General features: G+C 41.5%; 1 long non-coding RNA gene across 2 annotated transcripts in view; it reads left to right on the forward strand.

The window, feature by feature from the left end:
* The window catches only part of LOC105672584 (uncharacterized), a 176,994-nt gene that overhangs the window by 9,894 nt on the left and 139,352 nt on the right, over window positions 1-27,748 (forward strand). The window contains exons 2-3 of one of the 2 annotated variants that reach the window (XR_001100847.2): window positions 111-205; window positions 21,380-21,476. This is a non-coding gene — a long non-coding RNA (uncharacterized lncRNA). The remainder of the gene's footprint in view (window positions 1-110; window positions 206-21,379; window positions 21,477-27,748) is intronic. The other variant, XR_010890039.1, reaches the window with a different exon arrangement.

Below are 27,748 nucleotides of genomic sequence, written 5' to 3' on the forward strand. Positions count from 1 at the left end.
ATGCGAGCTGCGTACGCGCCATTGTCCGTCATTATGTTCGCGTGCCGCTATATGCGCGATTAATGAATCACGCCTTTGTTGTCTAACAATGAATGTATCCGTTGTTTCAGAATCCTCGAGGCATCCTCTAACGTGGAGCGTCGAAGGAGGTGATGGAGGAGACTGCGGTAGGAATCGTTGCGATTATTATTGCACATTGAAACAGGTAACTGCATCGATGATTTTGCTTGCGGTGGTATCTATCGATTTCTGCGCGAAAGGCGGCATGAAAAACTGTATAAAATTTTATCCTGGTCTTATCTTAAAAATTGACAATGAAATTCGGAGCTTAATTCCACTCAAATAATAAGTTCGATAAAAAATTAAGAAAATTAGTTTAGTTTTAATAACAAACATTTCTGAGTTGAAGCTTTTTTCTAATGAAAATATGCCAATTTTGATGCCTCCGACCACGCCCATACTCCGACGTTCGAGAATGCTAGAATCGGTGTTGAGAAAATTCGCGCTGCACGCGCCATCGTTTTATCCGCTCAACTTAACACGCCGGTCGGTTACGCCGGAGTTACGAGCTTCGCGTCCTCCCCTGCCCGCGTCCCACCGCGCCTTAAGTACACGTTTTATGAACTGTACTTTATGAATTTGTCGAAGTGCCTGCTTATACGATGGTTTCGTTAGCACGCCCCGAGCAGTTTACCGACGAACGGGAGAAGGCGAGAGGAAAAGAGAGAGAGAGAGAAAGAGAGACTTCCAACTTCTCCGCTCGCATGAACGCCCGAACGAGGAATGACTTTCGTACCCTGCTCCGGGTTCGCAATATTATCTGGCGGTAATACGCGCAAGAAATTGACGACAGGGATTTGTCGCGCGCCTCAGCGACTGTGAGATTTATATTAATTGCGTGGCGCGTCAAGCGTAAGCCGTATTCGCTTTTTATGTGCATCATTAGGATGCATTCTACTCAAGTTTCGATGGCACTCTAAATCAATGATATGATATCATTCTATGATATATATTGAAATTTAAATATTGCATTTTTTTAATTTTTCTATCATAAACGGAAAAAATTCTTGCTTAACAAATTTCTATCCACTTATGACCATTAATATGATTTTTAAGCTAATTAAAAAAGTATACGTAACCATAACTTTTTGTAGAAGCAAAATACGCTATGAAAGTCGGAAAAAAGAAGAACGTCAAGAAAGATATCGCCAACGAGATTAGATTTATATTTCGGAAAGTTCTGGCGAGAATCTGTTTCGAATTACTGACAGCACGTGCTGCCCCTTGTCGCGCCGTCAAAATCGATCTTCTCTAATTCGGAGTAAATGAAGACAAAATAGAGATACTAATTATATTTTGGCTCCTCGAATGATGACGTTTTTCGCTTGAATTTTCTTCTTCGTAGAAGCGACTTCGGAAAAGATAATAAAAATAGTTGAGTACTCCAGATTCACATCTGGTTTTCTAAATTATTGTACGCGTTTCTAATCTCTTTGCTTCTGATTAAACGCCAGCAAAATAGTTTCACTGCAGAAAGATGACGCATTAATTTGTAATAATTATGACGTCGGTTGTACAATTGGCAAGGTTGCCTGCAACTAGTTATATTTTTTTTCTTCATTTGCTCCGAGCATTATCTTCGAAAGTTGGCACCTGGCTCCGATATAAACTGCTGTATCGCTTTCACGGGGATTCAGATAGAGCTGTCAACCCCCGTTACAATAATATTTTCCCAGCACCAAGACGTTGTTTACAGTGTAAACGCGGTACCCGCCGGATTATCCACTCGTCCCTCGCCGCCTTTCACGTCCATTTACTGCGGGAAAATCGCCACTGTATTCCCGAGAATTGTTGCAAATTATTATATACAATGAGACAAATTGTGCAAAATTAAATATACAATACAATGCAAAATATTTGGAAATTTACAAAATTAATTATTCTTATAAGCGACAATCTCTCGGGAAATTTATATAATATAATGCAAATACAATTGCTATATCTAGATATATTTTTTGTATATTATAAAAACTGCAATTAAAATAAAAATAAAACTAATTCGGGCCGCGGCGGTCTCTAAATATATCTCAGCGTATAAATCTCAATCGGTAAACGCTATAAATCACTAGTTAAGCCGCAATGCGCAAGAGATGTCTAATTAAAGAAACACTGCCTTCATTTTCCCGCATTTCACGGAAATTTCCACAATCACCCGACTCATTCGTCACTCTCGTTCGCCGACATGTAGATCACGGCGAATGGGGTGTATCGCGCAGCTTCGCTATCTCGACAGAAAAAAAAGAAGAACCAGTTCGTGCAGGAGGGCGCATGGAAGCGGGACGCGAGATCAATTCCGGACAATATGTAGAACGATTTCTCTCGGCTTCTGGAAATCCGTCGTGTCTAGAGGGCGAATAACTGGAAAGAGGAGAGAGAAAAAGAGAGCGGGAGAAAGAGAGAGAGAGAGAGAGAGAGAGCGAGAGAGAGAGCGAGCGGCATCCTTCCCTTCACACTTCTGTACTGGTCTCGCATTCTTTATCCCAACGGCGATTTATTTTCTGTCATTTTTCCAGGGGTAAGAAGGAGCCGAGGGGTGGCGAACGGAAGCGCGAGGTGGATAGAGGAGGGGCCCGGGGAGTATATCTTCCACTGCGAAAGAAGGTTTTATTGGCCTTTTTATGGGACGAATAAACGGCCCCGTTACGCGGATTTACATACCGCTTGTTTCGTGATTCACCGACTTCCATTTGCCTGCCACCCAGCCTCCTCTTTCTATCCGTCTTTCTTGCTCCTCCCTCGCCATCTCTCTTCGCGCGGCTACCCTTCGTCTTTGGCTTCTAGCCTCCTAGCAGCGAAACGGTAAAACTTGCTGCCCTCCCGAAAGATGGATTCGCGCCTCCGTACGATCGAACGGCGAATAGCCGCATCGCGATCGCACTTTAGGAAATTCCTACACTCTGCCACCGTCGGAAAAAGAAAATGCCTTGTTACTTCGGGTCCATTTCATTCGATCTCGCTTCCACGAGCGCCGATAAAACATACGCATTTCTGCCTTATCGCGCCTTCTAACAATTTTTTGCGTCATAAAACTCCTTTTAGATAATCTATAATTTGCGAGAAAATTTAAAGCAAAGATCTGTTTATAATCTTTTATGTAGTAGAAAATAATTAAAAAATTGGAATAGATAAACACAAAATAGATATCACTGATATATATTTTGTTTCCGTGTGTATTCTATTTTTTTCTGCATTTTACGATACATAAAATTTATTATTAAAACTCTATTATTAGAACTCTATTTGAAATTATTCTGTCGTAAATTAGATTGTCTCAAGTGGGCTTTATCGTGAAGAGTTTATTGTTTATGCAACTTCGAGTATAGATTGCGCGCGCGCGCGCGCACGTTAAGCAACATATTATTGCCGATCTTCGACTATATCGCATAATTTATTAATCTCATTAGCGACGCTCATTAGTAATTTTACCGCTGTTCCGCTTGTTGGACTATTTTTTTCTCTAAGCTGCTTTGAACGCCGCTAATTAGATAAATCGCAACGCGTTCTCATTGATAAATAACGAGATAAAAACAACAAGTCGTTATTAAGCGGCCGAGAAGGAAAAAAAGCGGGAGATCGATGTTCTTATCATCACCCGTCTAGAACAAGCTGATGTAATTATGACGAAACGTTGTGGAATGATTTATTGAATTATCTCGTCTCGGTTCACGGCGCGCGTCGACGGTTTCTTAATTAATTTATTAAATGATTTCCGACCAAATTACCTAATTAGCGCTCGACATTGTCGTAACGCGAAAAGAGTTTTGCGTCAGTCGATTATCACCCTTACACATCCCGATAAGATAAGCGCTGCTTATTTTTTATCCTCGTTTCGCAATAATGTTATCGAAAACAGAAATAGTCGAAGTGATTTCGCCAAGTGTTTGTAGGAATCGTGAAACTTGCGTCAATCGTTAAAATAGTTACATCACGATATTTTTAGAATAGCCAACTATACAGAATTAACGACGCTTTCTAGGATGTACGTGGTCAACAATAGAATACTGAAGTAATTTTATTATTCGTCTCGGTAATAAGAAGGTCAATTTGAAGGAACAACGTTACAACAGCCGAAACGGAAAATAGCTTAGTTTTTTTGACCATTTTGAGCCATCCGCTTTTCGCGCGACCTTTTCTATTACATAATGAAGCAATTTGACGCGCTAAAAATCCGTGACGACCGTACCGACGACGAAGCGTCGCCGTCGAGCGACGGCAGATAATTGCGAACTTGTAACGACGCGCGCACAGCAATTCCGTAACGTTACAACACCCCTTACCTGCATTTAACGTCACTAAAGCGAAGGAGCGAAGTAATCGCGGCCTCGTTCCGATAATTGTACGGCCGGCCAATTACAACATAACGGATCCTTGGGACTGCGAATACGGAGCCCGCTATAAATCCAGTTCGGTAAAACGCAGTCATTTTCTCCGTCGTGTACACAGTGTGGAGAAAAGAGAGAGAAAAAAAGAGAGCGACCAATTCGAAATAATCGTAAAGTCGGCCGCGCCTGTCCCGTGTAATTTGTAAGACTAACTCCACGATTCGAATATATTAAATTTCATCGTAATTTACTTCCCCGTCGCGAGGATTAATCGTAAGAAAGTATCTTCGGGTTTGCGAAATTTTTTATGTATTACACACCTTTGCAATTATATCGCATTATTTTACGATCATATTATTTTATGCAACGGAATCCGCGCGCGCTCACTTAATCAAGCAGCGTTATTTCTAGATTTGCAGCACGCGTATGTAAATAAAACGAGAAACGATTTAGGTGCGTGTAACGGCTCTCGAATTACGCCATGCACTTATCTCGGGGCGCACCCCGAGCAACGGTAACAACGTATACAAGCCGCGTCGTCGTGCATCACATCACAAAGAGGCCGTCATTGGCGAGGGGCGTCACGTGTCATTTGATTTCAATTCGCAGCCCTATCATCCCCGCCGACCGACACAATAATCCCTATTAAACAAATAGTCCTGATCGCTGCCGGGTCGGCGTGCGTGACGCGGTGGTGCACGCACATAATGCACGTAAGATGGAAGCGCGGCGACGCACCACGGTGTTTGCGGAGCACACACTGTGTGCGTATCTACCCTCCCGTGACCCTCCGCGAGACGCGGGCCCACCCCAATCCGGCATCCAGAACGCAACCAGCCCTGCCATAATGCAATTTGAGTTAACTGCAGACGAGGGGGAGAGGCGAGAGGGCGAATGAGATCGCCCTCCGCTGCAGCCGCGCATCATCCTATAAACTGTAAGCACACAATACGTAATGTACTACGTGCGGCGGGACGCGATCGCTGTCCTTGCGGACGTGGGGGCGGACGGTCGTGTTGTTCTTGCCAGCCCCTTGCATCCGGGCTCCCGCGAGGCACGAGCGTGCGTAGGCGTGCGTGCATCAACGATCGCGTTGCGATGCGGAATTCTTCCGTAAGAATTTTTCGAAAGGAGAAATAATTTCGCGCAACCCGAGCGAACCGACGCTTATCTATTTTCATAATTATATATATCGCGAGTGAAATACTATAATATACAGTAACGATCCATTTTAATCCCAAGATAATTACATCGATATCACACCAGAAAAAAAACGATGATTGTTGTCTTCTAATATCTTTTTTCACCGTTGGAATTACCTTTCGCACGAAATGATCAGTAGAACTATCTTTTCACAAGAGCAATAAATATCGTGCAGAATTATATAGGTACGAGTGCCGCGTTTGCCAACGACAAACAATTTCCGCGCCGCGAAGGTCTAACGATCGTCCGACGATCGGGCGTCATTAGGCAGATACGATCATTGCGCAAAATTAGCGACGAGGGGGAAAATGCGGTTTTGCCACTTCGGGCATCGCGTCTCGCGATTAACAACATTCGATCGGTCACGTAAAGATGCACTTAGGCCGTAAAAACGTCACGCAACCTAAGCGGCGAGCCGATACTTAGCAGCGATTAGGGGCAATCCAGGTGTTCGTAAATGAAGATCATAAAGAACTGCGGTTCAAGGTTAATCATTAGCATCCGAACGCCGAGCGCGCGGCACACATTCGCGGAAAGATGTGTCGTAATTGCGCCGTCTCGAATGATTATTACGACTCCTCTCGCGGATCTCTCATGTCGTAGCCGCGATCAGACGCTCGTTAAGAGCTCGTAAGTTTAATCGATTGCTCCTTCAACCAACAACTCGATCGTTTTGCTCGCCTTTTTGCCGGCCGCGAAGCGGATGAACGCGACACCTTCGACGTCATCAAATAATTTCTAATCGATCGTTATCTATGTAATGTTGAGATAATCACGCGATTGCGAACGCTACGAGCGTAAAGGTCTTCATAACTTGGATTTATTCTCATCTATATTCCTTCCCCCCCGACATTTTTTATTTTGATAGATAACTCTCTTCCGGATGAAATAAACGAATAAAGGCCGACGATTTGTAAAACACGCCCCGAAGATTTCCGCTTTATTGCTCTTAATCTGTATTTAATTTCTGGCGATATTATTCCGCACGCATCTTTTGCGGCGCTCGTTCCCCCGGGCAACAATAAATATCTCGGTCGACGTGCACTCGCGATTATTGCTTATTGCATGCGCTCGCGTGCACGTAAATAGTCGCTCTTATAAGCTACAATTACGCGGCCTGTGCTCCAAAAAGCTTTTTATCGGGCTGCACACGCAGCGCGCGTACAATGCGCGATAAATCTCCCGACCCTCGCGCGTCAATATTATCTATAATATAATTACATATATCATCGACGCAGGCGCGCATAGGTGCACACCCGCGCTATTGCATCTTCGCAGCTTTGAATCGCGTGCGAATCTACGCGCATTGTTCGCTCGCCGCGCACACAATGCTATTTTCATAATAAACATCTCCTTGGAATTTTAATGGAAGACAAGAGATTTTAATTACGGGAATATGTAAATTCCACAAAATCATAATCATTAATTAAGGATACATTAGTTACCAAGCGGAATATTTTCCTCTCGCGGACGTGTGAATGCGACCAGCGGATTATTTATCTTTATCTTCCAATATCGTACTCGTGAAAAAATTTTCCATTATCTCTTGATCGATAATTCGATCTCGATATCTTCAATTTTATCTGTAAATAAATTTTATCTTCCATTCTTTTTATAATTCGATTTCGGGGGTTCCGCGAAATCGTCATTTTTGCCACTTCTCGGACGTATTATCTTAAACTTATCCTCCGCCGCTTTCGTACCACCTCCGGCAATAATAAATATCTCGTCCCCGAGACGCGAGACACACGATTATTGCTTATTGCCGGTGCGCATACGTGTGTATAAATAATACACGTTCGTAGGCCGCGCCGAGGAGCCCACGACTCACCTTCCTTTCTCTCTGTCTTCTTTTCTTACTTTTTATCGCATCCTACAATGTGCGAACTACCTCACTTGGCCGATATTAATCCGAAAAATTCAGAACATCGAGCGGTTTTTGCTCTTTTAATTAATGTTCACGGCCGTGGCGGCGCATCGATTTAATGGGAACTTGAGCATCGGCCGCGAGCTTTTATGTCCTCGTATAAATCGCTCCCGGGGGCACTGTGTAGCGTCCGCTCACCTTCGTTCCACTCCTTTTAATCCACGATTTTGCGTCTAATATCGATTAGCGGGGAAAAAGGATCGCGATATGACTATCAGCTCGCCGGTGCGCGCTCTAACGCGCGTCTTTAATGCTTTAATCGGTATATTAAATCTTGGTATCAAGTATCAACATGCCTCTTGGTCGAAATTATGAGCTAATAATACGGTGATGTGATAAATGATGGCAGACGAGATCGCGCTGAAGCTATAACGCATTCTAGGCGTAATTTTCTAGAATAATTACAACATTCCAGTAAAAATTGATAAAATGTTTTTAAAAATGTAAAATCAAAATAATAAAATGATAAATAAATAGACAATAGAATTACGGGGGAAGGAAAATAATATTTAATTCCACATGATGAATTCTCTGCTGGTGATTCATTCTAGAGCAATGTTTTCGAACATAACCGAGATCTCCACTTCGGCGTCCTTGCTCATTTCGTTACGGCGACCTGGAAACCCTTACGCCGCGTTGTGCAAACAAACCATCTCGGAGCGCGTTAGCGGTACGCGCTCGACCGAGAAGAGAAGAGAAAAAGAGTGTTCGCGGAGCGGAGACGCGAGTAAGCGCGGGCGGAAAGAGGAAGGAAAAAGACGCGAAACGAACGGGCGCGAACAGCAAAAGGAACGTGCACACGTGCGCGGTATATTCGACTTTCCGGCCAATTTGAGTCGATAAAACCGAAGGTTGCTGCTGGCCTTTGCTCTTCGACTTGTTCGCTACTACCAGCGAGTAGTCCCATCCCCCGCGCTCCCCTCCTCCCGCTGGATACCGACATTCTCGGCGGGAGCCGCGGCAGCAAACCGGCAATTTTCACCTTGCACCGGCATGCCTCGTCATAGCGGGCCCCACCGATCAACCCCCTTCCCTCTCCGCCATCACGGTAGAAACGATCCTGCGCTAACCCGCGCGTGATTACTCGACCGCGCAACTACTGTTTGTTTAACGCGCCACTCCGCCCAGTAAAACTGCCGAGGCTTTTCGCAATTTCCTCTACGATGCCGCGTAGTGTGTGGCGCGCGAAAAATCCACTCTCGACTTCGCGCTCGTCCTCGCGCGCGATCTCAGTATCCTCATCTGGCATGGCTGCAAACAGCTCAACGTTTTAGATTGAACAGTAAAGAATAAAATTGAAAAAAAAATTAATAATATACACATTATCGTATAAAAATTAGAAAAATACTGTGAAAATATTTTCTTTACATCTTTTATTTAATTTCAATTATATTTCAGATATCTAAATCTGATTATATTTTGCACAAATTGGTATCTTGAATATTTTATCTATAAATAAATATTTTTTATCTATCTTTATCTATTTGTTTTAATGAAAAATTTAGAATACGCATAGTAAAGTTCTAAGCTATCGAAGCCGGCCAGCCATGTTATCGGCACTTTGTCGACGTTTCATCTCTTCTAGGCGATGAAAGCAGCTGAGAACTGACAAGATCGCGGCGAAACGAGCGTTGTAGTCGCAATTCAGCGGCCGGTTTTACTGCGCGCTCTTCCAGCACTACGCCGAAATCGAGGAAGCGACCGAGTGGTTTCTGGTGATTTAAGAGAAGCGAGAGTCAGATGAGCGAATTTCCTCCGCGAATTTTAGCGCCTTCGTACAGCCGCAATTCCGCGATGAGAACCACCGGTACCGAACATTCCCGTGATCTTACGCGAGCTATGCAGTGATGTATACGCAAATCTGCAAAAAGAAAGAAAATATTAGAGAGTCTTCTGATCGATTGCAGTCCGCTTTATCTTCCTTAGGAATTTATTCGAAAGGCCGCTCGAAAAATTAGAAATTTGTATGCGAATGTATTTCTAGCGAAATATGATTCATCTCACCTTTCGTGAATGTTAATTAATTATTCGACCTTACCGACTTCTAGGAACGGAGGGAACCGTTTAGCTAGGTGAGACGGGCGGTTTCCGAATGCAAGACCACACCGACGCGTTCAGTTGGTAACGCGAACCCCGATGACCTTACGGGATCGCGTCCTGGCCGATATATGCGCACGGTAAGCGCTGCGTAGTCGCGTTTATAGCTTCCTTTCCTTCTTTCTCTCTTTCTCTTTCTTTCTCTCGGCGGAGAGCCAGCCACCTGGCCAGGCCACGGAATTAATCGACTATGCTCTACAAATTGATTTCGAGCAAAAAGTAAGCGCTCGTCGGCCAAGAACGGGGGGTGGGGAGGGGGAGGGGGTGAGCGAGGCCGTCCTCGGGTTTCGTCCGTTCGATGCACAGGCCGCGCGTCTTTAAAAAGCTCCTTGACGCTTTAAGCGCCCGGAATGGACCGGCTACCGGATGCGTAACCACCTCCCTCAGCGCGCGCGCGAAAGAGGGAGAGAAAGAGACCGGTGCCTCGTCTCCATTCATACAGCAGGCCGGCCGCAATTCTGCCGTTGTCGATCGCCGAGACACGCTCTCTTGTCACGCTTCTCCTTCTTGCGGCTCGATTCACTCGCGGAACGAGATTGGCACGGCCGGCGCGCGGGCGCAATTATATGGAAATTATATTCGTTTTTCTTATATCGGACGCCTCGATATTGTGCGTCGCCGCGTGATTGACAGACTGTTTGGGGATATTCGAGCGGCGGCTCGAACGCGCTCTTCTTTCCTTTTATTAGTACCCTTTGTGAGAGAATCATTATTCCGTAATACCGGGCACTTTAACGTAAGTGCTTCGTTAACCATACGCTTTATTATAAGTTTGCGCTCGATGGCTTTGTGCAAGATTTACACGCCGACGTAAATAATGGTAATTTATTAAATTACTTAAATATTTTAAATTATTTAATTACTTATCCTAAAAAATTTTCCCGTGATTTTTTGTCAAATTCTAAGAGAAAAAAGTAGCACGACAAAATCCGAATAGAATAACATCCATCGGAAAGCTATAGTTCTTCGCTTTTTAATTTTCCAGACATGCCGGATAACACCGTTTTTACTTCCCGTAATCTTGCAATTAATTATATTCTCATCCATCTGTCATTCACGTCTGAATATGAAGTGAGAAGTGAAACTTCTCTCGTCGGTGCGCGCGGTCAGGACACAATGAATTTTCTATCTCCCTCTGTTCTCCGTGTCCACTTCTCGCCTTCTCTTTCTCGGTCTCGCTTTCGCGTTACTTTGCCGTGATTTATTAGCTCCACGCCCGCCGCGGAATTGGACAGAATTATAATTGGTTCGCGTAATTTATTAATGAATTTACGATGCTCGCGCCGCGCCGCTTCGGCCGTCGAGTCATGTCCGATCGCTGGACGCGGATGCAATTGATCCTAAATCACATCCAGTCCGATGCAACTTTCTTCTACACGCTCCCTACAACTGCAATACAATCTCTCTTGAGCATTTTTCAATTTGGAAGCCAAACAATCATAATATATAATGAGATATACAGAAAAATGCAATAAATTTAAGCTTCCGAAAAAAATCTTTTCTCTTCAATTAACGAAATGATTATCTCTTAAGGCAAACTTGTCTCTAATTTTATTTACACAAGCATTAAGTGCGTAGAAAAGTTTTCATAAGTTTTTGTTATGGGTTATTTATAGACAAAAACGCACCCGTGTCCTCGTTACGAAACAACTTTTTAAATCCAATATTAAAGACCGCTAGTTTATAACTACAATGTGAACTTATTTCGTATTTTGATTCCTATAAACTTCCTAAACTTTCTAAACATTTTAGAAACCCTTGACATAATATGCCATTATTTTCACAGACACAATGTAATATTGGAGACATTGTAACTATTTTCCTATAGAAAAAAGGAAAAATCGTAAAAACTGTCAAATAATTCCAAATAAATGTCTTTGGGATAGAAACCCAACCGATCTTATTATTCGTATAAGATTTTAAAACAGGAAAGTCTTTTAAAAAGAAAATCTCGTTATTATCCAGACTCTTAAATACAAAAAAAAAATGAAAGAAACGCGAGAACAGAGAAATACTTTAACATGATGGCGACAAAGTATATGTCATTTTTTGAGGTCGCTTTTACAGCCTTTGACCTTTTCACGCCGGGCGTTTTCCCCGGGCTTGTAGAACGCAGGCCGCCATAAAACACTTGACGAATGCGAGTGGGTTCTCGTTTCCCTACCTTCTCCCCTTCTCCTAGCCGCCCTTCTCACCCACACCCCTCCCGCAATCTGGTATTTTTTCGCCGGTTTCCACGGGGCGCGCAGGTTGCAACCTCGCAACGCCCATCGTCGCCGATGGAGGGTGTCGGTGGAGGATGGTGGGCGCCAAAAGAGAGAAAGAGAAAGAGAGAGAGAGAGAGAGAGAGAGAGAGAGAGAGAGAGAGAGAGAAAGAAAGCAAAACGAGCGACGAGAGTGAACTGGTTGTTACATTTGTAATGTTTTCGCTTTTACGATTTTCCAGCTGGTTTGCATTTTAGAGCCGCTCTTACTCGCTTCCACTTTACTCTGTCGATTTTCCTCTGCTCCTTTTTGCTATGTTCGAATCGTCACTGGCTGAATGCTGCATTCTTGACATCTCTTCCTTCCCTCTCGAATTGTTGCCCTCATGTCGCAATAGTTTTATCCGCGCCTTTTTTCTTAACGCGTAGTTTCTCCCAAAACCACTCGACTGAGGCTCACAAAGGATTCCATTTTCTCAAATAATCCCGAAAACGCGACGAAAGGATCGTAAAACGAGCAGGCAATCTCGCCTTTACGAGTTGTCGGCCGCGGCAAACGTGCAGTCGTTGATCCCGCTAGAAAATGGTGTGATCATCCCTTCTTTCTACGCAGAGAAAAAAATCTCTTCGAATATAAAAAAACGTCAGTTGAATCAATTGCATTTGTCGTCGCTTGCTGCTTATAGAAAAAGAAAACTTTTTATTCTTTTATTATATTCTTGCATTATATTATATTTAAAAAAATTCTTTATTATAATATAATATTTTGTGGTTTTAAAATGCATAATACAATATTCCATGCAATATTCTTATTTTTGTTACAATGAAAAACATAACGGAAAATACAGTATACTGCAGGTATAAATTGCGGCAAGAAATCAGCAGGGACTATACAGTTACTTAAAATTTTTCGGGGATTTTTTTAATTGTAAGTGTAGTCGGTACTTCAGACATGTCACTTGATCATTAAGAAGCTATTAGTCAAATGACAAATATCAAATAACAAAACGAGTTCTTGTAGAGAAGTAAAAGGTCGCTCGTAAAAAGGAGCCATCGATAGGATAACGGCGATACCGAGGTCATTTGAAACATGTGGGAACACAAGACGAAATATTTTGCGTAACACGCGTAAAAAACTCGATGTATAAGTCAAGCCTTGAAACCTCTTATGCGACATTAATTTAATGATTTATATGAAACATTTTTTTTAATTTTCTAAATAAGATTATATTGCTCATTTTTTACATAATAATCTTTTTCTAATGAAAACATTTAGAATATTATCATATTTATACATATTTTCCACTGCGTTGAATAAATTTCTATACTTTTGGCTAATCGCATTCAATGTCAGATAAGAATATTTTTTTTACTTTATAGCCTGATAAAAAAAAAATAAATGGAAACACGAGATACATTTTAGTGTCACCTCCCACTGTGAAGTGAGTTCGTATGTTTTCGTAGAAAAAAAGAAATTCGAGCTCGAAAGATGTAAAAAATCTTAAACGCGACCACATGGAGTTACAAGCCTGTTATCGCTAATTCCAGTAATTAACCTAATCATTTCGTCTATTTTTTAAAACATTCATTGAAAAAATTATATAAATTTTAAAGTAATATACATTTCTTAGGCTAATGACTAAACAGTTTAACATAAACATTTAACTTAATTAACACTCATAAAGCATATATTATGCATTTCATTGCAAATTTCAATTTATTTGTCGTACATTTGATTAAAATTCGAAATCTAATACTCAATTCTGTTTACTCAATTTTTTAATATCCATTTTCGAATCTTTCGGTATCCTTTGAGTCTCATTTATGTTATATTATGTTATACATAAATAAATTAAAGATTAATTACTATTTCGAAATATATAATATTATGTTTTGAAACAACAATATTATTAGCTTAATAATTATTTTTATCTCTCATGTTTTAGCAAAGTTGCAAAATTAGCAACTTTTATTCTGATTAAAAGCTTAAACAAAAGATTCAAAAGTTGATATGATTAAACTATTTGGAATAAATACATTTTATACGTTTACTTCAGACATTTCGAACAATTTATTTACGTCTTTAAAAAATTTAAGCAAACGTAATATTCATTAGAAACAAAAATAAACAGACTTTTGGTTCACTTTTAGTATAGCAGCATACAGAGTGATTCTAGTAATTGGATTCTTTCTTAAGTCAAAAAAGTGGTAGATATATTATACAATATAATACCATTCTGTGAAAGTATTTTTTTCATATAATTTTCATATAACTCTGTGCAGAACTTTTTTATCGGGCTATAAAGTATTGACTAATATTTCTAAAATTGCCTTGACCAGGATTTTTTGTAATTACTACCGGCACTTTTTTATTGTTTTTCTTTTCTACATTCTTATCCCTACATTTTTCTTATTTCTACATTTTTCTTCTTTTATATTCCGTATTCTATATTCCCCACTCCTCTATTCCTTATTCTTCTTTTTCCTCTCTATTCTTCTCCAATTCTATAGTTGGCAACCAGTACTTATTCTTATTGTTAGACACCTTAAATATGCTCCATTTATGTCCAACATAGCACATCGTAAATTTTCTTAATAAGGGCCACATAAGGCACGATTTTCCTTGGGCCATATTTTACTTTACTAGGACAGATTTAATTTACTAGGCTAAACCATTGTATCTAAACAAGAATAACTAAAGAAAAAGAACCTTTTCAAATCCCGTCTAAAAAACGCATTTTGTTAAAAAGAAGGTAATAATCATTATTTATATACTGATTCATATTGATGTATAAAATCGATTTCTTTAATGTATTTACTTTTAACTATTTATTATTTCAAAAGAATAGAAATAACCACCTTATAGTTAATAATAGCTTATGTGTTACAATATAATATATCATTTAGGTAACAGCAATATTAATTGCTTTCTACAATTCTCTACACTAATCAGGATTCACAGATGGCTTAAACAGAGCCTGACAACCATGAAATGTGAAATTAATTAATAATGCGAGTCAGTCACTAAATCATTAGCATTTTCTTTTGTCGATCTTCATGCCTAATTATTGTAACGTGCTTCTTTTGTAGTATTATTTGCTTTCTGCCTTTTGTATTTTCGCTTTTATGTATTTGTTGCAAGGAGTCAAAAAACACCATGATTTACAATTTGTCCATCGCGTGTCTCAATAGAGTTGCTAGGTCGCCGGAAAAGTCTCGAAATTCGTCGGTTGATCCCATGTCCAGTAATTGAAGTTTTTTGTTCCGGAAATGCATAACGAAATCCCAGGATTCATTTCATATTTTTAGGCCGTTTTTCGCGATCGCAACCGTCGACACTTACATTAAAAATATAAATAATCAGAAAAAAAATTTCAAGAAAACTATACATCCTAGTTTTCGTATACATTCTTGCCTTTCTATCTTAAAAAAAAAGTTATTTTAGTTTAAAATGTTATTAAAAAATGATTACACCATGGTTTATATGGGGACACTAACTGATACAAGATTTAACTCAAATACTTTAATAATCCATTTTTTAACCATCGCCTCAGACATGTCCCGGAAATGTTGGTATTAGATCTGGCAATACTATAGTATACGTAACATAATGATATAGATTGGAGCATATTGGAGCGAGTAGGAGCATGTTGAGGCACGCGACACGAATAAACCTAATTTCTCCTTTCTATGCATTTCCAAAGAAAAATATACCTTTATATAAAGGCAAAAAGTCAGAAAACAAAAATCAAAAAGCACATTGTAGATTGGTCTTTAACATTATACTGAAACATAATTTTGAGATCTTTAACGTTATATTGAAACATGACATAACAGTGAAAGTTGTCAAAACTATTCCGAGATAATATTGTGAAGATCTGAATTATGTAAACACCTGGTCTCCGTACGTCATTGAAATTGTGCTTCAGATCAGCGAGAGCGTCATTTTTCCAAATTGTCGAAAACGATATTCCCGTTGTATAATAATTACATAGTTATATAGAAAATGTTTCCGAAATAGAAATCATGGAAAATAATTTCTTTAACATGTATCTAAAAGAAATTCCAGTAAACAAACAAGTCGAAAATATATCAAAACTTGTTTTCGCATCTTAAAGAATCATCTGTCGAGCTGGTAATTTTTACTTTGAGAATTTTGTACAATTAATTAATGGATTTGTTGGATTAAAGAATATTAATCGATACAAGCTAGAACCGCTTCTCGACGACATTGATTTAATGAACTATAGCTGTCGCGAGAAAACGAAACGTGGGAGGAAAGATTCGCGGAAAACTGCAGAGCGTTAACACGTTTTCCCTCTTACGTAAGAATCCCTTTCTCATTCCCGGGGTCGAGCGCACCCCACTTTGACCTTCTCTCCGCGGTAAAGGAGGTTCCGAGGATCATCAACGTCCGGGCGTGGAGGCGGGCCAATCAGAGCCGCCGTTTAGCTAATGCGTGTAACGTGGCCCAGGGGATGATTCGAACGGGAATGGTGTGCGAGTTAGTGCGCTCGTAACTCCGCGGAGATGGTGGCACCTTACACACCCTCTCTTCCTCCTCGAGAGCCGCTCCATTTCGCTCCAGTCTCATCCGCCCGAGAGGTGATAGTCGGGTAGAGGCGGGCTTGGATGCCCCTCTTCCCTCCCCCTCACCCCCTCGTCCCTCTGCGATTTCCAATTTGCAGGGACGAGTAATCCGGCGATTTACATAACTCCATGGTAACCGTGTCAGACTCCTTGCCGCGAACTGAGCTTTAGCGTGCTCTCGGAAAGGATAGGCGGGGGTAACACGCTCCGCAAGAGATCGATCGTTAACGCGATAAGGTTGTTTAGGGCTCGTGTCGGTGTGCTGCAAGCGGTGGATCTTAATTAATGACGCGCATCAAGACCCGTACAATGATGCACTTTCCATTTACGTAGCTTTACCGGACGTGATGATTTTGCAATTAAATTCTCAACAGTTTGCTCCGCGAAATGAAAATTTCTTCAAGAGAGAAGTTTAAATATAAAAGTATCTACGCTAATGTATTTACTTTTTATGCTAACATATAAGTGATGGGAATGTTTATTATTAATTGAAGTCACAATAAGATGGATTCTAAATTATTTTTCTATACGAAAAATGTGAGAGGTATCTTTTTTTTTTTCGAGTTTAATTACTCAGTTCAGTGCAGTTAGCTGAACGCGTTGACCGAAGGTGCTGTAATTCGCGCCGAGTTTCCTCGTTTTTCGGATCGATCCGACAACGAATCAGGGCGCAGTTAGCTAATGCGGGGTTACGTTGGCACAGCCCCCAAGGGGGTGGCTCGAACTCTGTCGACGTAGTTAGGGATGAAACGTGGCCCGCGGTAACGATCCGAAAAAGCGTAATTCACGGGCGGAATCTTCACAGTAATATATGACGCAACTTTGGAATCGAGATAAATTGCGGAGACACAAATGCCGCACCTAAAAATTTATAATTGTCACATCGCCGTAAAATATCTTTACTTTTAATTTTCTCCTGCTTTTATACTTAAACTCGTAATAATATTACTTTCGAGTTCCTAAAACACTCTCATCATTCCGTAATGCCTCTTCATTCACGTTTAATTATTTCGCTCTCAAGCAGTCTGCGTCAATGATACCGCGGCGCAGTCGGAGCAATTAATTATTTAAAATTCAATTAATTCCCTCACTATCGGCCGAGGCGGCTTTTCTCCGTCGCGAGCGTCGCAAAAAAAAAGTAGCCTCTTCCAGCCGCGCTTTGTCCGCCGCTTAATGGCGGCGCTTCTTCTATTTTGTCGGATCTAATTTCCGTTCCCGCCGTGGCTTCTGCCGCAATTAATTCACCTGGAATCCAATTAATTCACCGGACGGCCAATGAACTAACGTTGTTTGTCAAAGAAGACGTTTGCGCCGCCATTCCGCGGCGCGGAAGGAGTGGTGCGAGCGGGAAAGTGCGAGGGGGAGGATATACCACGGGGAGGAAGATAAAATTACATTATCGCCTAAAGCGCCCTCGACGAAGGAGGGGCAGGCGGCGTGATGAGGGACCGGGAGGGGGCGGCAGAGAAGCGGGGCGAAAATCACGTCCCGTAATTCTCGGGCATTAAGGTAAACGTCCAACTCGCAGGGCGCAGGTTCGGTCGTCATGGAGACCACAGGGTGCTTCCCACCACCATTGTTCGTCCTTCCAATCGATAACTTATGAAACCCGTCGTACATACCCTCCTCTCGGCCGTCTCGCTTCACCCTGCCGCAACCCCGCCGGCTGGATGCGCGACTCGGCTTCTTGTCATGGCGACACTTCGCGTGTCTATATGAGTAAAAGAAAAAATTTAGCACAGCGCAGTGGGAACGTTTTCATATAAGTGGGATTAACGGCGTTGGTATCCTCTCTAACTGCACGATGGATTTGATAAAAAGCAATTTTTTTTTTCGTGTTTCTACTTGCGCAATGCTAGAAATTGCCTACTGAATATAACCGGCTATCAACCATTATTATTTTAAGTAACTGAAAGATAAAATCAATATGTTTGTCTAACGGATCTCGTCACGTATTGTGCTATCGTTTTTTCAGAATGAGCAATAACGGATTTAAAAATTGCCCGAATGATAACAAAATTGAAATCTCACGTGAAAGCATTCGGCATTCAATCTTTATCGGCGATAAATTAAGGAGTTTCGTGAATCGATCCGTCGCACTTTCGGGTCGAGTAATTTTACACACGCGCGTTATAGCGCGCGGCCCGAAATCCGCGTAATGTAATTCGCAATTACGGCCGGCCGGCCACGAGTGAGCGGAACTTGTTTATTCTTCATGACGTACGATCGCCGACATTAACTGCGAACGCTTTAACCGCTTGCCCACCATTTGTCGGCCGGTAATGCGTGCGATCGATTAATTAAATCCGGCCAACCGGCGGCGGCACCGCGCGTCGATTCATCCCCTAAACGGCTGGCCAATCGCAGCGAGCTTGCACCGGGGTGGTTACGGCGACCCTTCGCGGATTCTCCTCGAGGGTGGGGAACGGCATGAGGATACGATTATCGTGCGGCAGGGCGATCACGCCAAATTGGGATCCTTCGGGAAACGACGACGTCACCGGAATAGCTCCGAGGATTTTATCGCGCGGAAGACAGCCAGATAAGCTTTCCGAACGTGCGTCGCACAGAAATCTCGTGAATCAACGACGATTGCGAGTTTGATTAAACGTCTTACTGTCGAAGACTATGTATCTAGTCGCATTTTAATAAAATAAAAATTTGCATTAAAACGAGAGACAAAATAAAAATACTGAGTAAGAAACAAGTAGGAACAAATATTATATGCCTCAAATTTTTATATTTTTTAAATTTAAAGTTAAATTTTGACTCATAAAATATCTATCCTATTTAACACGTCTGTATTTCTCTTTTTCTTTACTGTCGAATCTTCTGATTACCACGCATTTACTATGCACGCACCACACGGCGATTATGACGCCGATTTCTCAATCTCTTCTTGAAAAATCTGTGAGGTTGTAAATACGACGGGGTAGAAGGTCGAGGAAAGGGCAGAAAAAGAAAAGACCGAGACGTAGGAGAGAGAGAAACGGAGAGCAGAGAAGGAAGGAGGTGGGCATTCGGTTCAGCGCTTATATGCAGTTCGGAGAATTTTAACAAGACGGTCTCTCGCGTCGCCTTGGGCGAGGAATCTTCTAACAAGAAAGGGCACTTCTCCCCTCAAAAATAATGAAGTCTTCAAGCCGCGTTCCCACAAGCCCCCCGAGGGTGCCTGTGTTGCACCTTTGTGCCACTCGAATCACCGCGCGGATTCGCGACTCTCTTCCGTCAAAGTGTCAACCCTCGCCGTTAACGTAAAAAAGCTCGTACGGTGATGTAAAAAAGAGAATCGCTCCCTCTATACGTAATAGTACGTCATGTCTGTCATCAGCTCTGTAGAAAGTCATTCGAAAATGATAAATTGGATCAATAAGTAATTCTATTCTAACAGTTACACGATACGAGATCATAAATTAAATGAAAAACGCTTAACGATTGACCGAAGCATTTGTTACAACAAAATTAATTTACTAAATTTAATATTTGAAAAATATTCGAGAGATAAAATTCTTACTTTTAGGAATGCTTTAAAAAAGATGAAATAAGTGTGAAGTAATTAAATATTGAAAAATAACTGAAAAATAATTGAAAAATAAGGAGATAGAAATATATAAAAAAATAATTGAATAAGTAATATCGCGCAAAGATATATGTAAAATAACATGTACATTCTATTTCTACGTACATTTATTCTTTTCGCATCTTTATAAAATAGTCATTAATTTAATAAAAATATCAATAAGAATGTTATTACAAACTTTTACAGGCGGTTTTATGAAAGCGAAATAAACCTGAAAAGGGAGACAGACGAGAGTGTCTTTGCACCTGATCGCGCGAACCGTCGTCAATTTGCCTGCCGATGAGTAAGTCGACTTGTCGCCCCATCCGGCGACGCGCGTTTTCGCACCATCTGTATGAATATTTTTGCTTGCCGGCCCGTGCCCGGCTAATTAAATCAGCTCGGGAATTCGTGGTGCTTATCGGAACTTCATGTAAATTCGAACGGTGCGAATTCAATGTCCCGCGTGTCAATTAGTCGAGGCGGCGTCCAAACCGCGCTGTCTGCCTTGTAATTTCCTTGCTCGAAGGACACTATAAGAATGTTTATGCGAACCGATGAATTATCGCGCGTACACACGCGAACGCACTGCTAATTTCGTCATCTTTTGAATAAGTCGCGATAACTCTCGACTCGTAAACACGCACTAATTAGATTTTTTCTTCTGTAAAAATTTATAACGCTGAAAATTCAAGCATAAATATTCAGTTATGTATATTATTGCAAATTATGCTCTGACCATTATTTCTATTCTTTTATATCAATTTATTACAAGATTTTTGCTGCGTTAATTTTTATTTTATCAATTTTAAGATTAAATTTATTTATCTTGTATTTTTATTCTGACGATTCAGAATCATAAATTGTTTAAAAAAAAAAGAATAATAATGCGCTGTTCTCTTCGAAAAACGTGCACTTCCACTTTTTTTCCGCTGCAGAGCGCTCGTTAACGAGAATCCGAGTGCGTAGCTGAAAAAAATCACGAACAAAAAGAACGCGGACCAGGACCCAACCGGGTGGTACATTTAATTCGGAACGCGCGAAATAACAAACAAAAGGGAACCGCCGAAACTTAAACCAAACAGGCGGATTGGATATCGTCGATACCGGCTACGTGCGCGCCAAAGTGTATCGACGCAATCGAAAATCGCAGAGCCGAAATCGAAATTGGCCGGTCTCACAAAAGCGCGCCCGACCGCGCCTGTAACTCAATTATTACGAAGTACCGGCCATGGTTGCCCGATTTTTTTTCCAACTAGAGATTTCGCGTTGATTTTAAAAAAACGCGACGGATAGGTTTATTTTGTGTTAGTCGTGAAACAATGAGAAAAATAATAGCCTATATTGATTTTTAAATATTAATACACTGGATGTCAAATTTTACTAGGATTTTAACAATTTTTTTATTTATTTACAGGTTCAAAAGTATGTATTGCGGTGTTTATAATGCAGTGATCCGAATATCAAATGAAAACGATGCAGCGGGTAATGCAATTAAACGAACAACGAAATCGGTGAGTACTTAATACTTCGACATGTTTTTCAAAAAGTTTATTGAACTGGTTATTGGTAAATCATTGTCATATTATTAGGTGTGATATTAAACAAAAATGAAAGCTTATACTCGCATAAAGTTATGCAAAATGTGAGTATCTCGTATTTTTATTTGTTCCAAAAATATTTTAAAAATACTTATTTAAACTATGACTTATGTAAAGCAATTTTTTTCAATTTTCCAAAAACTTTTACAAGTAGACAAGAATCGTTTTGAAATGACACTTCCCAATTTTCTATATTTATTTTCAAACCAAATTCGTGAGATTTTATTCTACACGTGAAAAATTATTATTAAACTTTTTCGATAATCTATTAATCTCCAAATTTTCCGTGGAAAAATTCTATGCTCTTGCAAACATTATCTCCTGGATTTACGAGCAGCGAGTATCGAATATAAACGAGTTTGAGGTTGCTTACAGAAAGAGAAAGGGAGATAGAAGGAGGGAGAGGGACGGGAAATCGGCAAAGGGGTGGCTCGTCATTCTTTCGAGGAACCCCCGTTCTTTACATATGGCGCTTAGTACAGGCAATAACCATCGATAATCGGCCAATAGGAACGACCACCCCTCGCGGGCCGTCGATTCCCATCCCCTCTTTCGTAGATTCGTAGGCAGCATGACAAATAACTCTCACAATGGCCCATCGGCCACCCCCGCGCCCGCCTGCCACCCTCCTTGCTGCTCACTGGCGCATCCCCTTTCAACCCCCTCGTGTTATACACGACCAGATCGGTTCCGGCAATTTTACATTCACGTCACAGCCCCGCTGATTTATTATAATGTTTGCCGCGCGGTCCCCCCTCTTCGTCCCCGCTCATCGTCCCCTTTCCTCTGTAGCCACGTTGACGACCCTGTGTTCAGCCGGCGAATTGGGAAAATACTCTCCGGGGGATGAACTGTCGATAGAACGATGGCTGTTTCGAGGCTGGCTGGCCGAGGGATCAAGATCGAAATCGGACGAGATCATAGTCTATTTATGGTTTCGAACAGGGGGGATGTTAAGTGTGATGAGAAAGCAGCAGAGATGGTTTGACAATTTCGAATTATCCCGAAAATTTTATACTTTATACGAGCACGTTTCCCGTCATTCAAATATTCGAAGGCGCAACTACCTTTATCTTGCAATAGATTAACGTTTTAAATTAGATACGGCTTTATCTTTCTTTACAATAGCGTCTTCTAAGCATGTTTAAGACGCGAATCCGAATTTCCTCGGGAAACGTAGCGGAGGGATCCTTCCGAAGATCGATTTCCGGCAACGCCCTCCAGGTACTCTAAGACCGTATCCCGATAAACAAGACAATTTCGCGAGAGGACGTCCCAAGGAATCTATAAATCCTGCGAAGCAACTTATCCGCCACCGCGTATCCGCGCGCCGCCGCGATTAGAGCCGATCGGACCGGACTCGCCATCTTGAAGGCGTTTGCCACCAAACGATTGAATGTCTCCCCAAGCGGACATCCTGCGCCGTATCACCTCCGGACCCTTTTCTCACCGATGCAGGCTCGCGTTTCCCGCTCCTTTCCGCCCGATTCATTCCGCCATCGCGTGTCGCGGGAATTGAAAGCGCCGGCGATTCGGCCGATTCGAAAGCGGCGACGATTCTATTTTCCTTCGGTCGACATCGCACGGGGAATAAAAATCTTTACGGCGAATCCAGCCACGAAAATGGGATAGGTTATCCCCCTTATATCGGGGATGCTCTGTAATATCCACTTCGACGATGGGCACGATCGTATAAGATTTGCGGGGAAGATTGCTTTATCAATTGCGGGTCGGGAAATTATAAGAAGCTCGTCCTTCCAGCGCAGACACTTTGGGGTTTTTTGCGGGTTCTCTTATAAATTTAGATCAAGACATCTCAACATCGATTCGATAACCCTCGTATCTCGAAAGGGACGTGTCGGTGCTTCGGGTCGGCGCTTCGGATCGGCGACAAAATAGTTTCCGATTTACCGAACAACAATTCCATTTTCCGACATCGAAGGGCGAGGGGATAAAAATCTATACGGCGAGAATTGTGTGACTGCGGAAAATGGAGTCCCGCAGCTATCTCGGTATTCCGCTCTCGAAGCTTCTTCGCTCCGATTCACTTTGCGACACCTGCAGCAATCGTCTGCATCTTCTCAGTCGAATTCAATTTGCATGCGCGTTTTTTAACCCAAACGCGTAAAATAAATAGTTTCGATCGCGAAATATCGTATAAGTAATTTATCCGTATTTCCATTTTCTCTGAAAAATGCATAAATAAATTTAGTTAAAAGTATAAATATATTTCGTATGCTTGCTATTTTAATTCACGTATGATGATCATGAATTTTGAATTCATGACAAACAATTCCATTCACACAACCGACGGTTATTATCGTTACCGATTTACTATAAATGTATCTTTTAGAGCTTTTCTACTCCGTCGCTGCCTTTTTCCGCCTACGCTTGACTTCCCCTTTTGTCCAATAACACTTCGCTGCAACTGATGCAACATAATTCCGAATGCAAACGAGATGCGACGGCTGTTGCCGTGTTCTTTTTCTTACCTGCATTATCGCATCGGGTGTAAAACTTTATCGTCGCAATTCCGTTGATAGTCGGAGAACTTTTATAAAGTAAGAATTGTAATTTGCGCCAAAAAACATGTCCACTGCCTTGTTGTTGCGAACTTGGACATTCCTTCGCGACATATACGAGCACGTGACGCGGGGAAGTAGTTCTAAATTTCGGTACGTATCTTCTTACGGGCTCGTGCAACACAGAACTTATCAATCGGGGGAATCTTATTCTAAAAAGTCCGCTCGCCGGTGTAGCGGCATCGCGTTCACCGATCCCGGAACGTTTTTGCGCTCAAGTCCGACGTCCGTGACTCGAGCACAGGCTGCATTATTTTATTAGAATGAATTATTCATGCGCGTCACTTACACGGTATGCATAAGTCGCGCTCTTTCATCAAACCCATCTTTTCTAGCTTTTACTGTACGAGAATCCGTGATTCGTCTTCTTACTCCTTCCTCGTTCGCCGAACGACAACAGATCGCGGAGCGAATCATAAACTACCGCGGTATTAGACAAGTTCCACCTGCACAGGTTTCGGGTGTATTCCGTCGACTTTTACATATACTTCGCGCGATGTTATTCCTGGCGCGATCGTACGACCGAATCCTTAAAACCGCAAGAAACGTTTGATGATAAACGTTTTCAATTTTTCGATTTCTACCATTTCTTTTTAAATTTTTCTGAATATTTATTTTAATTCAATACGCAAAATATTTGTTATAAACTATTTTTTATACTTTTTATGTATCAAAAATATTCTTTGTAGTTTCTCTCATTTGTAAAAGAAATAATTAGGATTAAAAAATTGAAAAAAATGCTCAAATGCAATTTTTGCATCTTACTAATTTACTTTTAGGCATTCTAACTGTGAGCAAAAAATGTCTTTTCTCCTGTTTTATCACTGTCCCTCACGAGGCTCGTCTCTTAACTCGATTCCGGGGGGACCGGTCTCACGATGCGCGAGGGTCCGCCGAAGCACGCTGCCCGAAGAAGAACGTGTCATCCTTCAACGTCAATCCGATGCGGCGGTGGACGCAAAACGAAGCGACGAATGCGATTTGAATGCGTTCCGCGAGAGTCGGTGCATTCCGAAAAGTAGCCGCGAGTCGTTTTGGTCTGCATGAAACCTTTTTCTTGCGGCGGGATTAGACGCGCGACCGTTTTTCTACCGCGCGAAACAAGATAATTGGAATATCACGTGAAAGAATGCGCGGCGAACAATAAGTGAGATCTCGATATTCCATCGGACTCCATCCCGTTGCTTAGACTCGGATCGGATCGCGACGAAAAAGGCGGGATATTTCGTTTTGTGTTAATACTTTCACTTTTTACAATTCGCGGCGTGTGTCAGTCGGATATTTTAGATGCGATCAACATCCATATTACACGGTTCCCCTCGATAACTCTATTACTTCATCGCGATAACTCGCGATCATAATTGCTTGTTGTATTTATGCGCTGCAGTTAGCAAAACACTATTCATTGTTCGCCGCGTATTAAGTCAGGCAGAGAATGGGCTGGAGAATGATTGCTTAATTCGCAGCATGTCGGAGCAATTAAAAATAGATATGTATCTCGCAGGATATAGTGCCGCGTTTAGGACTAATGGCGTCTACGCTACTTTTATCATCGCGAGCGTGTTCACTCAAGCGGAATGCATCCGATACCGGGCGCTACGTTCTCTCGTCTGCGAAAACGTAAAGAGCGCATTTCCGCGGAATCCCGCGTCTCTCGCGAGCGGACGAGGATCAAAGCGATCTCTCGAACCGCGTGATCTTTCCCATCGAAGAAGGTCGAAGACAAATGCCGCGCGTGAAACGTCGGACGCTAAAGGGACGATGTAAACGGACGCTATTACCGGAATAGCTCTCGCACGGCATTCCGACGAGAATGCAGCTCTTCTTCTCCTTCTCCTTTCCGCTCTTTTCCGCGACGCTCGTTTCGTGTCCTGGAAGCACGATCGCGCCGCTCACGGAAATTCCAGCGTTTGCATATCAAGGCGCCGCCACCGTTTAGCCAGCCATTACCTTCGGACCCGCGCCGGCCAATCTGTTTCCGAGCTCTTTTAATTCCACCCTGGCCCTCCTAGGTGCACCGGATATTGCCCGGACATCCCTCGGAATATTTGCATATACCGTCGGCGACGTTTAATCATTCAAAGTGTATCCGCAGCCTCAAATTATTTTACGAAATCTGTTCGGACTGTTACTTTATCTTATTTTATTAATATCGAATAAATTTGTTTTATTAATCAATTTACTTCATCTTATTTTATTAATATTGAATAAGTATCGTGTACGTGACGTCACATACTTTTCTAGTTATTATACCGCACAGATAATTGAAAAATATTTTTTTTTTAAATAATGAATTAAAATTTATGCCGTGTAAATACCAGTTACCTTGATTCAAACGATCGAGTATCATGACTACGGGATATCTTCCAAGCACAAAGTGTATATTATTGCGCCGGCACGATAATTAAGTTTAATTTCATTACCGTGTTATTAAGAACAATGACAACGGCGGAGATAAATAAGCGCAATACGTCATTGTAAGTGAAAGTAAACACGTAGTTGCCCGCGGCGCCGTTCGAAAATAGAAGAAAATAACACGATAATAGTCGCTGTGAGCGTGCAACCACTTGTACTACTCCTTTGATCGCTCGTTAACCGGGAATTACTCTAATTACAAGACGAAGAAAAAAAAAGAGATACATAATGCATATAGCTAGAGGTAACTAACGACCAGCTCAAACGATTTAAAAAGTGAAGAAAAAACTAAGAGAGAGAAACGAAAAGAGAATTATATATAGTTGAGTACTTGAAATAAGCATATACATACCTAGAATTATCAAAGGATCGAGTTTAGTTCAATATTTATAATTTATAAAATAAAATTCTTTTTTAAGTAGAAAAAGTAAGACATGGTCAGACATAACATTTTACAAGATTTATTATATTTCTCTTTGCACTACTGCCATTATTGACTATTAATTATTATTAACAATTAAAATACTTATCAATATGTATATAATAATTCAGATTTTTGTTCTTGCAAAGCAAATCTAATTAGTAGCATTCGGCAAATAAGAGATGGACAATATAAAGTTAACAATTTGCTTTTACTGCAATGCGACAGATGTACGTTTTTTTCTTTTGCGCGCTTAAATTTTGTCGGAATCACAATTAGATACAATTGTAACTAAATTTCTATTCGAGATAATGTAATTTAAATTAATCAAAGAATCTCATCATTTACAATACTGTAGAAATGTAGCGCAAATAAATTAATGCTTTCATGCTTTTTTAAATTAATCGATATAACAATTCTAAATAGTATCGCGCCGAGTTCTGCTTTCCGCAAAGACGTTATTCTGGTTATTCTGGTTATTCTGAATAGTGTTGGTGCTTTGCCAATTTAGTCAGATCGTTACTAACGAGCCGGACACACGCATTACGCGCGTTTGTCGTACGCACGATCGTACTGGCGGAATCGGCGACGACAACGGTGACGACGGCGACGGCTTTCGCCGCGGCAGATCCACGATTAAGACTCGCCGCTCGTCCAATTTGCTAGATTTTAGGTCGCCACGGCTACATACGACGGCCACAACGATATCGCATGCGGGAATACACGCGTCCACGTTACCGATCTTTGCGCGACTAGTCAGCCAGCTA

Source organism: Linepithema humile, chromosome 4 (assembly GCF_040581485.1).
Source record: "Linepithema humile isolate Giens D197 chromosome 4, Lhum_UNIL_v1.0, whole genome shotgun sequence".
Taxonomy (NCBI): Eukaryota; Metazoa; Arthropoda; class Insecta; order Hymenoptera; family Formicidae; genus Linepithema; species Linepithema humile.